Source organism: Phodopus roborovskii, unplaced genomic scaffold (assembly GCF_943737965.1).
Source record: "Phodopus roborovskii unplaced genomic scaffold, PHOROB, whole genome shotgun sequence".
In the NCBI taxonomy this organism is placed as follows: domain Eukaryota; kingdom Metazoa; phylum Chordata; class Mammalia; order Rodentia; family Cricetidae; genus Phodopus; species Phodopus roborovskii.
In genome coordinates this window covers 35092173-35104569 of record NW_026126416.1, presented here as the reverse complement: position 1 = coordinate 35104569, position 12397 = coordinate 35092173, and the positions used below count along the sequence as shown (strand labels likewise).

The 12397-nt window shown below is 41.3% G+C and overlaps 1 pseudogene; it reads left to right on the top strand.

Annotated features, from left to right (window-relative positions):
- The first annotated feature begins 8326 nt into the window (after positions 1–8326).
- On the top strand, positions 8327–9406 carry LOC127221660 (glyceraldehyde-3-phosphate dehydrogenase-like; annotated as a pseudogene).
- The last annotated feature ends 2991 nt before the right edge of the window (positions 9407–12397 follow it).

The following is a 12397-nucleotide window of genomic DNA, read 5'->3' as shown; positions in this document are numbered from 1 at the left end:
AGAGTTCACTAGTTCGTCATGTCACTCTTCTTACAAGTTCCCATTTGGGCCTGGATTATTAATTTCCTGTAACTAGACTGCTGCCTGCTCCAGAGTTCCTCTGTGACTCAGACCTTACCTTGCTACTGAGCCGTTGCTATGAGAAAACTTTAATGCCTCCTGGAATTGCTGACAGCCAAGGACTCTTACCCAATCAGTTGGGAGCATTGTTGTGTGCACTTTGTTTACTTCCACAGAAATTCCTGACGCTTAGTCACTGCCAAGAGACAATTCAAAAGACATTTCATGTTGAATCATAAAATGACAGCAGCTTCCTCCTGGATAGAATCCCAGTTGCTTTCACATGGGTAGGAGCTTTCTGCTTCATAGGCACAGTGACCTTACTCACAATTTCTGTCCAATGCTCCCAAAGGAACTGATGGTGTGATATACTGGGTTTCATGCAATGTATAGAATCTAATGAACCACTCTGTCTTCCTCTTGTATATTTGAGGGTTACTGTAATACCTAGAGGGAAAGATCAAGACAAGTTGTAAAACTGCTTCATAACTTTTAAATGATAATGTGGTCCTAGATAATCAAAACTGAGAAAAATAGGAAACCAAATAAAAGTAATCCATGCTTTCTACCTGCAAAGATTTTTCTCCTGAGGAATGATGGATCTGGAAGGCCTTCTTATCTCTGAAAAGGCCACCTCTTTCTCAATAGTAGTTTTCTAAATTTAAAGATTCCTAGATGACTGAGCAAAGCCAAAAAGAGAACGTAAGTACATGCTCAGAACAAGATGTGTTCAAATCCCAGAGGAGGTGTCCCAGACTTTACACGATCTCTGTTAGCCTCTCAGAAATGACACTATTGGCAGATTAACTTCTTTGGGTTCTTGAGAAATAAATAAGAAAGTGGGGATTTATTTTATTCTCTTTACCTTAAATTTTTCATATTTGGCTCTAAGAGAAATGGCTCCTAACTTCCTTCCTGAGAATCCTGATTTCTAGAGAAAATTGGTCTGGTTTCTTGGTATACAGTGATGAGAACCTATGGTGCCCTTTGGTGTGCTTAATAGAGCCCCACTTTAGCTCCTACTCCTTCAATCCCTACAGTCCACAAAGAAACCATTTCTTCCCAAGGTTACCTTAAGCAAAATAGTGTCAAGTAGTAGTGAGATAAAGTTCCAAGCAGAACATTTCCTTGGTTTCCATCTTCATAAAGCCTACTTACTTGAAAACCAATGAGTTTCCCACAGAGATAATCTCTGTTCTTTTGTTCACGTGCCAGCCTGGTAAAAATGCCTACTATGTGCATTTCAAAATGTGGTGAATCGTGTTGTGATGGTTAGCTTTATTGTCACCCAGATACTGTGTAAGGGACAAGAATCTCGGTGAGGGTGTTTTCTGGGTTGGGTTGGCTTGTGGGCTTCTCTGTAAGGATGTTTTTGGTTGGGTTGATTAACTGAGAAGACTCACTCTGAATTTTAGCATCAAATTCGGGCTGGACCCTAGACTGGGCAAAAAGAATAAAGCTATCTGTCATAGCAAACATGAATCCATTGACCCTTGTTCCTGATGATGGACATGATAGAACAAGTCCCTTCCAGCTGCAGCTATGATTTTCCTGCTATGATGGATGCACACCAGTTAGGTTTTATCAACTAGACACTATAGTCATCTGGACAGAGTAATCCTTGAGGAAATGTTTCTGCTTGATTGGCCTATGGGCAAGTATGTGGGACATTGTCTTGGCTAACAATTGATGTGTATGGGGGGGCAACCCACTGTGGGTGTTGCCACCCCTGGGCAGGTAGTCCATAGTTGTATAAGAAACAAAGCTGAGTAAGACAGGAACAGGGCCTCAGAGCAGGCATTCAGTCTTATGCAATTGGTCTTCACATTGAGGACAGGAACTCCCCAGCCTTGGTAGAGGTAAGAACTCTCTTGTGGTTTGGCTGTTTTGCTTTTCTGATCTTTAGCTTGAACCCCAATATCTGTCTTTGGATTTTTATTATTTGTGTTACAGCTGACAAAGGCATGGAAAGCAAATCAGCAAACAGCACTACTCCTCCTCCATGGTTCCTGCCTTGACTTCCCTCAATGATGGGCCTTAATCTGTCACTTAAACAAACCCTTTCCTCCCCAAGTTGGTTTGGTCAGTGTTTTATCATAGCAACAGAAAGCAAACTAGAACAGACTGTTGCCTGGAACTGTGTTCTAAGATAATCCATTCCCTCTAAGTTACTTTTGTCAGGGTATTTTTTGTCATAACAAAAGAAATGAAACAAAGACATGTGATGATGAAGTAACATTCTTCCTGAAGCTTCTGGCCAGCTAGTCTGGCATGCTCAGCAGCAAACAAGGACCAACACACCACTGCATTTGTGCCATGGCATGCTGAAACACACACTCACAAAAGAATGCACATACATACACACACACACACACACACACACACACACACACACACACACACACAGAAAGATATGTGGGTAAGTATGTATATATTATATTGCATTGGCTAGAAAATATAGTATTAAGAATGTATTAATTATGATCATGATCCTTGTGTTTCTTATAATCTCCAGTCCAAACTCTCAAAAGCTCCCATGATCTAAATAGTTCTTATTCTTGACACATTAGGCTAACCCAGGAAATTTCTTTTAATCTCCATTGTACACAGACTATATGTACCCATATATAATCAAGTCTTTATAACTTTCTGGGTGTTAGAATGTACCTCCAAATGGGGAGCCTGACCCAGGAACCAGTGAGTCCCACAGAGTAGCCCTGTGTAGTGTCTCACTCCTGTAGACAACAGCCAAGCATGTCTTCTCCCATGATTATATATTCTAGAGACTAGGATAGCCCAAATTCTTGATAATCTTCCCACTGAGCCATGTACTTTGAGCTCATCCTAAAGATGAGGACTCGAGAGATGCTAGATGGTGATGGAAAAGATACTTGAAGTGTGAGGTTACAGTAGCCGTATCCAGCATTTTGTCTTTCTCCAAAGTTACCTTCAATATTATTCATGTCCCAACTTCAGATGTACATAAAAATATATTTATAAAGGGTGGAAATGATTTATCTACTACTGGGAGAGTCCTATCCTAAGACATATAGCCAGTGCCAAGCTATTAAAGGAAGGTGCCTGAAGAACACAAATCTTGTCTCTGCTGAACTTTCAAATTGACTGATAAAAGTAATCAAGGTTAATCAGACATCTTTCCCTTAATAGTCAGAAAACCACTTTCTTTTTTTTTTTTGAGCAATAAAAATATCATTTTTATTTCATTAAGTTTAGTGCCAGCCCATATAGATCACAGATTATCTATTAACAGTTTTATTTTTTTATTTAATTTTATATAACAAAGTCCAATTAAATGAAAACAAATATTTATACACAATATTTGGGAATTTGGGCGTCGTTCTTTCCAAACTACTTCCTGCTGGTAAGGGGCGCTGTCTTGGGGGATTCGAAGAAGATTCAGATATCCTAGCTGTAGTCTGTAGGGCTGCAGAAAATCACTTTCAAAGTGTTTTTTTCAAAATGGAAGATGAAATTCCCACTTGCATAAAGTGCTGGGAAGTGTCTGGGGTTGCTTTGCACATCGAGGTAGAGTGCTAGATAGATGAGCCTCAAGCTTTGATCTCCATTCATTTTGTTTTGAAGTCACCAGTGTACCCTACCATGTGATTATCCATTCAAGATAGGCCAACCAGATGTGATGTTCTCTCTCTCCTGACCACTTAAAGGAAGTAACCCATTCTTCCCTAAATGCTTCACTTAGACAGAACACCAAGACAGACATACCCAGTCCTCTGGACTTAACATTTAAGTCATAAACGACACTAGTAGATGGCCTAGACTAAAGCAGAAATTCCCAGGTTGACAAATCCTCATGTTTAAAAAAAAATAATGTAAATAGTAGCATAAAGCTAAGAGAGGTCATGAGTTGAAAAATTGAAGATAGGAAAAAATGAATTATCCAGCCACCCAAGCTACCAGCTTCTGTGTAGCCTTCAATTCTTCTCACAGTGGAAGATGCATCCATCTTATAAGAGTAGTCCCTGTGCCACAGACTTGGAGCCTTTCTCTCTGACAATGATCCTCTCTCACAGCATAACTTCTCCTTCATCACCCAAAAGCTTCTCCTGACTTAAAGATAAGAAAGTGAAAGTTAAGTGTTCTAACTCTGCTGTCCCGTGTGATTTTCTAACTCCTGCTCTAAGTCTTCACCCCCACACATTTATCCATCTGTTCACCTTCCATGTCCTCAATAGCCCACTCATCTCTGGCCCCCATAATCACTTAAGCCATTCTTGCAAATATAAACCACAGATTCTCATAAAAACCCATGAGAAACTTTCCCCATCTTACATGACTAGCAACCTTGTATTGGAACCTTGAATTCTGCATCCTTCATCTCCCCATCATCCTCCCGGTCTTTTTTTCTGTTCCCTCTCCTTTGCCATTTCTTGCCCTTAACTGTCTTTAATACACTGACTCTCCAGAGGTATTTGTCCACTTCTCAATTAATCACACCCTCTTAGTAGATGAATCCCGATGAATTAAATGATAACTTTGTGCTGGAAATTTCCAAACTTAGAAAACTAATTTTTCAGAGCTTCAGATCTAAATATCCAGCTACATATACAACATCACCAATGGATTCTTAGACATCTCTTTGAGTTTCAACGAGGAATGCTTCATTCCCCTAGCCTGATCCTCTGTAATATTCTGCTCAGTAAACAGGAAAACCATATCATTGCCTTCTCAAGTTAGAAAATCAGGCATCATCCTTTACTTCCATCTTTCTTTCTTCTTTCTGTGTTTCAGAATACCAAGTCAGAATTATCCTATCTGATTTAAAAAAAAATATTTTTAGTACATCACTGCTTCTTATTTTCTGTCAACATTGAGTTTTAGAACTCTCTTTCACATCGTGTCCCTATCCTCCTAGCCTCCATGCACAGACCCCTCTGACTCAGTAGCTACATTACCATTGGCTGATGTTTCTGAAGTGAAGTATTGACCTTCCCCTACATATTCACTCCAAATCCTTCACATATCTCTCACCTGGTGCCTCAGCACAGCAGCTTCAAACAACTAAAAGAATCTATAAGGAAAATTTATGAGTTTGTCTCAAGCAGTTTTTTATTTTGTTTTGTTAAATCTATTTGTTTCTATTTTATAATTGTGAGGTAATAAGTCTGTCGCTAAACATGCTAAGAAGCTTGTGGCAAATACGTCAAAGAGATTTTGTGAGGGGAAGGACCATGTCTTTTTGACTGGGCCAAAGAAAGTCAGTCGTAAACTCTGTTGGAAGCAACACAGATTCTGTGTGATAAGAGAACATCCCAAAATCTAGAAAAAAAAATCTCTCATACCTCAAAAGCTAGAATTCTAACTGACTTCTGTCTTCAGATCTCAGACATCAGTAAAACTTAGGAGCAATGTCTTTTTATTGTACCTGCTAACAACTGATGGCAGGAAAGGGAAAGCCTCAGGATGGTCTCTGTGGCTCTCAAAAGAACACACTTCAGACATTCCCAGACGACTACAAGCATAAAGGCCTGAAGACTAACTCAGAGACATGTAATCTTGGCCTAAACTCAAGAGCAAGTTATTCATCAAATACCAAAGTTCCCAAAGCCTATGTGCATGTGTGTGTACATGCAATGTGTGCCTATGTGCATGGATGGTTTGTTGAGGCTAAATTGATTGCTTGTATCCCTTACATATACACTTTACCTCATCACACTCACTGCTACAGTGGGAACATCACTAGATCATGTACATACCATTCATTCTTTCATGCAAAATGAACCCATCCATTTATTTAGCACTTAGCATACATTACAACTAATCTTCACAGTCACTTACAACTATTTTCTCATTCTTATAGACAATTAAACCAAGGCCCTAAAAGATCCAAGTTCCTGTGACAGAAAAGAAGGGAAAGCGTGGAGCAGAACCTGGACTGCTCTATTCTGAAGATGGCCCTCTTTCCAAATCACCTTCCTCCATCATAACCCATCACCTTCCCAGTCCTGGCTGGTAAGAAGAAAAATGTGGATGAGAAGGCTTCTGTTTTACGATAAACCACCCTGATAAAAATGATTTAGTGATTATTTTTAAGATGTCAGAGCTGAAAATGTACAGATTTCACAGGACAAAGAACCTGCCAAATCCTGATTGCACAACCAAAGCATTGCAAGGAACCAAGGAAGCCAATTGTGTGTTGGAAAAACCACAGATGTCATCTGGGAATGCTCAGGCCTTTTCAGATGGAGACAGCCTTGCTTCCACCGGAACCACAGCCTTATAAGGCCAAACTAAGTTACTTCCTCAGCTGAATCAACTGAGCACATACTGCTTGTTCCCTTAGATCACTGAGATCCTACTGGCTGAGCATCATGGAAAGAATGCTGCTGGGCAGTGTGCTTAGTTAGTCCCCATCCTGCACTGCCTCTCAAACACCCACCTTGTAATAAAGCCGCTATGAGTCTTTCAGTGGGATGATGGGGGAGGCAAGACACTGGGGTCAGGAGTCAAGATATTTAGCCCCCCTGGGAAATTACTCACACATCATATCCCTTCCTCTCCATTTACAGCCATTTATTTGGGAGCAGAAGGCTCCAAATGAATGAAAAGCAAAGTCCTTTCCATGACAACATGTGTTCTGAAGTTCACAGGAAGGCTTCTCCTTTGCTGTGGGGAGAGCAGCCCGCCTGCTCACAGCTGTGCCTCCAGTGAGCTAATCAGATTGTAAATACTCACAATGAAGAGAGAGGGCTCCAGGGATCAAAATCAGCCATCTTTTGGCCTTGTTTAATCAGGCCTAGTGTCATTCCACCAACATTCTCAGAGGATAAAAGGAACTTAGATACCTCCAAAAGGATGGATTCCGAGAATCCCCATTAAACAGTGGTTAAAAGGTCCTGCAAGGAAAGGGTCCTGCAAAGTAGGACATGCTTTGGAAAGGGAACGTTGGCACCCTTGCCAAATACAAATACCGAGAACTCTCTGCAGAATATGGAAAATGTTTGTCTCAACGGTTGTTATTTCCACAGCTCTCATTTAGAGATACAAGTGTAGCAGGGCTGCCATAATGCATTCATTCCAGATTTTCTCCCTGAGGTAAATTACTGATGGGTATTAAGATCCTTGGGAAGGGTGTGCCGGTTTCTGTAAGCATCCCAAGCTGAGAGGAAGGAGAATGCAAACACTCTGTGGAAACTCAGTAAAGGAGTTTTCTTGAGAGACCCAAGAGAAAGACTCCAGAAAAAAATGAGTGATCAGCCACTGTAAAACAAAGTATCATGGGAAAACGCACAATGGGTCAGAGGGGCAGATCACACACTAACACAGGTTTCTACGAATGAGTAGACATTTTGGTTCTCTGAGGCCCCTAACTAATGAGCTGGTACATACCTAACACTAATGAATATAGGCTTGTATCCTAGAGAATGGGGGCACAGAGAGCCCAGGATAACATGCTGACATTTTATTCCAAGGAGAATTTGGTTTGGGAATATGCTTGGCGAACAAGGAAAAATGGGGACCCACTGTATCTGGGGTAGCTGTAAGGAGAAGGGGCTCAGCCCCTCCCTTCATCTCCACTGTTTGGTTTACCCATCTAGTTTACATTTTCCTGGGTTAGAAGTTTGGCATTAGCTCTCTCACTTGGCAGCCAGGAACTACCTGGCTAACCAACCAGCTTCTAGATAAGTAATGGCATATTCTTCTCAGTAAGGTGTGTAGACATGAGAATGTATCTTACAGACCTCTTTTTACAGGGCATCGAATTAACCCAGGGCCTCAATTATTATACATTTGAAGTGTACTAATGCAGAGGAAGAGTTCCTCCAAATATCAATGGCTGGACCCTTCATTGCCAGAGGCCTGGTAGAGTTGTCTAGATGATAGGGCATTGACTACTAGCCCCTGAGACCTGCTCGTTCTGCCAGATCCCACCAGGATTAGAATGAGATAGCCCTAGGAGAATTGAACATCTTTCCACCCAGTCTACATGTAACTGCTAACAGAAAAATTATTTCAACAATACTTGTTACACAAAATAATTTTTATTCATTGCCTTCATTAATCCACTTAGTCATTTGGCACGTTTATTGAGTACTTAGAAACCATTTCCAAGAAAGCATTTCCAAGGATCCAAGAGAGAACAAGGCTAAAGAGTCCCAGCCTTCATGAAGCTGATGGGAGAGAGAGAGAAATTATAGAGAGAATATTTTTAATAGAAAGCACACATAGGGCTCTCTGCTCCTCCCTGTTCTAGAGACAGCTGCATCTTTTCGTGCAGTGCCAGCCTCGTTTCTGAGACACAATGGTGAAGGTCAGAGTGAACGGATTTGGACATATTGGACGCCCAGTTACCAGGGCTGCCATCAATTCTGGCAAAGTGGACATTGTTGCCATCAATGACCCCTTCATTGACCGCAATTACATGGTCTATATGTTCCAGTATGACTCTACCCACGGCAAGTTCAAGGGCACAGTCAAGGCTGAGAATGGGAAGCTTGTCATCAACGGGGAAGGCTATCACCATCTTCCAGGAGCGAGATCCCGCCAACATCAAATGGGGTGATGCTGGTGCTGAGTATGTTGTGGAATCTACTGGCATCTTCACCACCATGGAGAAGGCTGGGGCCCACTTGAAGGGTGGGGCCAAGAGGGTCATCATCTCCGTCCCTTCTGCCCCCATGTTTGTGATGGGTATGAACCATGAGAAATATGACAACTCCCTCAAGATTGTCAGCAATGCTTCCTGCACTATCAACTGCTTAGCCCCCCTGGCCAAGGTCATCCATGACAACTTTGGCATTGTGGAAGGACTCATGACCACAGTCCATGCCATCACTGCCACCCAGAAGACTGTGGATGGCCCCTCCGGGAAGCTGTGGCGTGATGGACATGGGGCTGCCCAGAACATCATCCCTGCATCCACTGGTGCTGCCAAGGCTATGGGCAAGGTCATCTCAGAGCTAAACAGGAAGTTCACTGGCATGGCCTTCCACGTTCCTACCCCCAATGTGTCCGTCATGGATCTGACATGCCGCCTGGAGAAAGCTGCCAAGTATGACGAAATCAAGAAGGTGGTGAAGCAGGTATCTGAGGGCCCACTGAAGGGCATCCTGGGCTACACCGAGGACCAGGTTGTCTCCTGCGACTTCAACAGTGACTCCCACTCTACCACCTTTGACGTTGGGGCTGGCATCACTGACAACTTTGTAAAGCTCATTTCCTGGTATGACAATGAATTCGGCTACAGCAACAGGGTGGTGGACCTCATGGCCTACATGGCTTCCAAGGAGTAAAAGCCCATCCTGGACCATCCACCCCCAGCAAGGACATGAGCAACAGAGAGGCCCTGGCTGCTGAGCAGTCCCTGTCCAACAACCCCCAACACTAATTAATCTCCCTCACAGTTTCCATCTCAGCCCCAGAATTAAGGGGCTTAGGGAGCCCTACTTTCTTGAATACCATCAATAAAGTTCACTGCACCTGTCAAAAAAGAAAAAGAAAAAGAAAGCACACATAGACATATATTTTGAGCACTGAAAAACACTATAGAGGAAAATCACATTACACTCTCTTCCTAGAATGGAAGAAGAAACTGAGAGTCAAAGAGTCCCTAGACTTAATTGGAACTCCAGACAAAGACCATGTTGTTATGCATTACGTTTTTGTCATCGAGGTAGATTCTAGAACTTTCCAACTTACTTCCTAAAACCAGTGAGAAGGATGAGGTTTCTTTGAAGCCTATTTTAATGGGCATCTTATATAATCTTTCCAATGGAATTGCTAGAGTAGTGAATGGTCACCTTAGCATTAGCTGTGCTAAGGCAGTCCGTATAGCAGTTTCCTGTCCATTCACTTTCCCACGATGGCATTGGCCAGATAATTCAGTACTTAAGCTGCATATGTTGGAGGACAAGACCTTGAAGAAACTGGCAAGATCCTGTTTCTTCAAGGGTATTAATGCACCCACAGGGAAAGACAAATGCTCAGGCAGAGGAAAAAACAGTCTTATTCCAGCTTGAATATGGAAACTAATGGCATCTTCGTGGAGATAACAATCTCATTAAAGCTGTCATTTAGTAAATGAGCCACAACAGGCAGCCCAGCTATAAGATATGAACTCAGAAAACAAGTGCTGAGTCCTGTGAGGTTTACAAATCAATTGTTCTAAATAGTCCTTGACACACTGTAAGTCCTCAACATGAGGTAATTTTTGCTACAGCCATTGATAACGCATGGTAACTCCCTTTCCTATCCCCTACTCTGGGAGGAGCCTGTTACTGACTCACAAAGTACATTTCCCTGTAGCAGCTAGCTGCCTGAGCAGAAGGCCCAGTGGGGATACAGAACCAACCTTCAGGAAGAAAACTGTGAGTCATTCAACCCATAGGTATTTATGTTGTTCTTGCTACAGAACATTCTTCTCTCAAGGGTAATAACTGAGCCTCATAGATAGAGTCCAAACATCTGCCCGCTTACCAAATATAAACCTATAGAACTTAAGCTATTAGGACCAGTAAACTTGGCCGGGTGGTTTGCAGTTTGATTTCTTCCCCCATCTGCTTTATTTGAGTTCTTCATTTAGTTCCAAAGCCTACATCATAGTCAAAGACCCAAGGCCACACACCCATGGCTTCCTGGTCCCTGAATGACCAGGTGATTCTTGGTATCAATAAAATTTGAGGGTTTTTTTTATTTTTAATTTGTTTCCTAAGCAGACACTTTTATTTTGATACCTTCATTTCTGGCATGTGATTAAAGTATGTGTTTCACTGATCCCTCTAATAACTGGCCCCAGATATTTACAAGGCAGTAAATATTTTGTGTAACACTCTTCCAAACTAAGAGCTCACTTACATTGAGGTAGGGATGCTCCTGATTAATTCAATCCATATAGAAGTCCAATCATCTTCATATTCCTAAATGTTTATTGTGACTGTTTAAAGTGATGACCAGCCTTAGGCAGTTTGGAAGTAATACTTCTTCCCACTCATATTAACTACTTCTGTGTTACTGTGATAAAATACCCTGATGGAAGTAGGAGGGAAGGGTTTGTTTTGGCTTATGCTTTGTGGATATATTCCATCATGGCAGGGTGGGAGGGAGTCATGGGAGCAGGATTCTGAAGCAACTGGTCGAATGGCATCCATAGTCAGGAAACAGAGAACACCAAATGTTGTAGTGACATCTTGCTTGTGCAAATAAAGCCTGTCTGAAGGTCAGAGAATGGAGCTTGCCTCTAGCTAACCATAGAGGTCTGGATGTCGGTACAGACAGACAGGAAGGAGATGAATGGGTGGAGAGGCAGAAACAGGAACTTGCTCTCTTGTCTGCAGAGATGCTAAGGAACAATACCAACTAAAGATCAGCTTACAAACTGCTTATAACAATTTTGAGGTGACTTGCTGAGGTGATCCAGCCTCACAGACTACTTTAGCTATGATTTGAAACAAGCCCTACACTTGCCCAAATTTTCTTTTCAGGATCCCCTAATGATGGCATCACCCTCAGACACCAAAAAGTAACTTTAAAAACATGACACTCACATTCTCAAGAGGTGGTATGGGTGGTTTTGGTCACTTATTGAGTTATGGATATTTGTCATTGTTAGGGGGATTGGTCACAAAATGTTGCTGCTTATTATCAGGAAGAAAGTTAAACAAAGGGGATTATATTCAAGGTTTTTGTTTTGGAAAAAAAGATTTCAGATATGATAGGATAAAAGGGTAGATTATTGAATCTACTCTTATAAAGCAATTACTAGTTTTAAATATTTTACATTGATTGGGTTTTTATATATTGTATACAAAATTGTGCATATTTATACAAATTTTAACTTAATTTTGCTGAAACATAATGTAAATAGGCTTCTAATATTGTTCAAGGTATTATATCTATACAGCTCATTTAACAATATAATGCAAATTTCTAGTTCTTGAAAGTTATTATTATCAACTATATAGGACAATAAGGAAATGTAATTTAGTAATTAGTCAACTATTACAATCTAACTTGTAGTCACATTAAGTATGTTTACAAGGTCAAACAGATATTTTAAAAAGACAGGTAATCTTCAAACACTTCAAAGATCTACAGAATACAGCAATTAAAATGTTTTAATAACATAGGGTTTTTTATGACAAAGAGATGTGTCTATTCCTGAAAGTACCAATTTACTTCAGAGAAGATGATGGGCATCGAAGAAACTCCACATGGAGTTTACTTTCTTTGTGACAAAGGTAAGCCACTGGGCAAGAAAGTGCCCTTGTTTCAACTGCTGACAGTGTGCTTCCAATTTGACAAGAAGAGTGACTGCAAACCTTGCCAAGATAAGGTGGTCCAGTCCTTCAGAATATCCTGA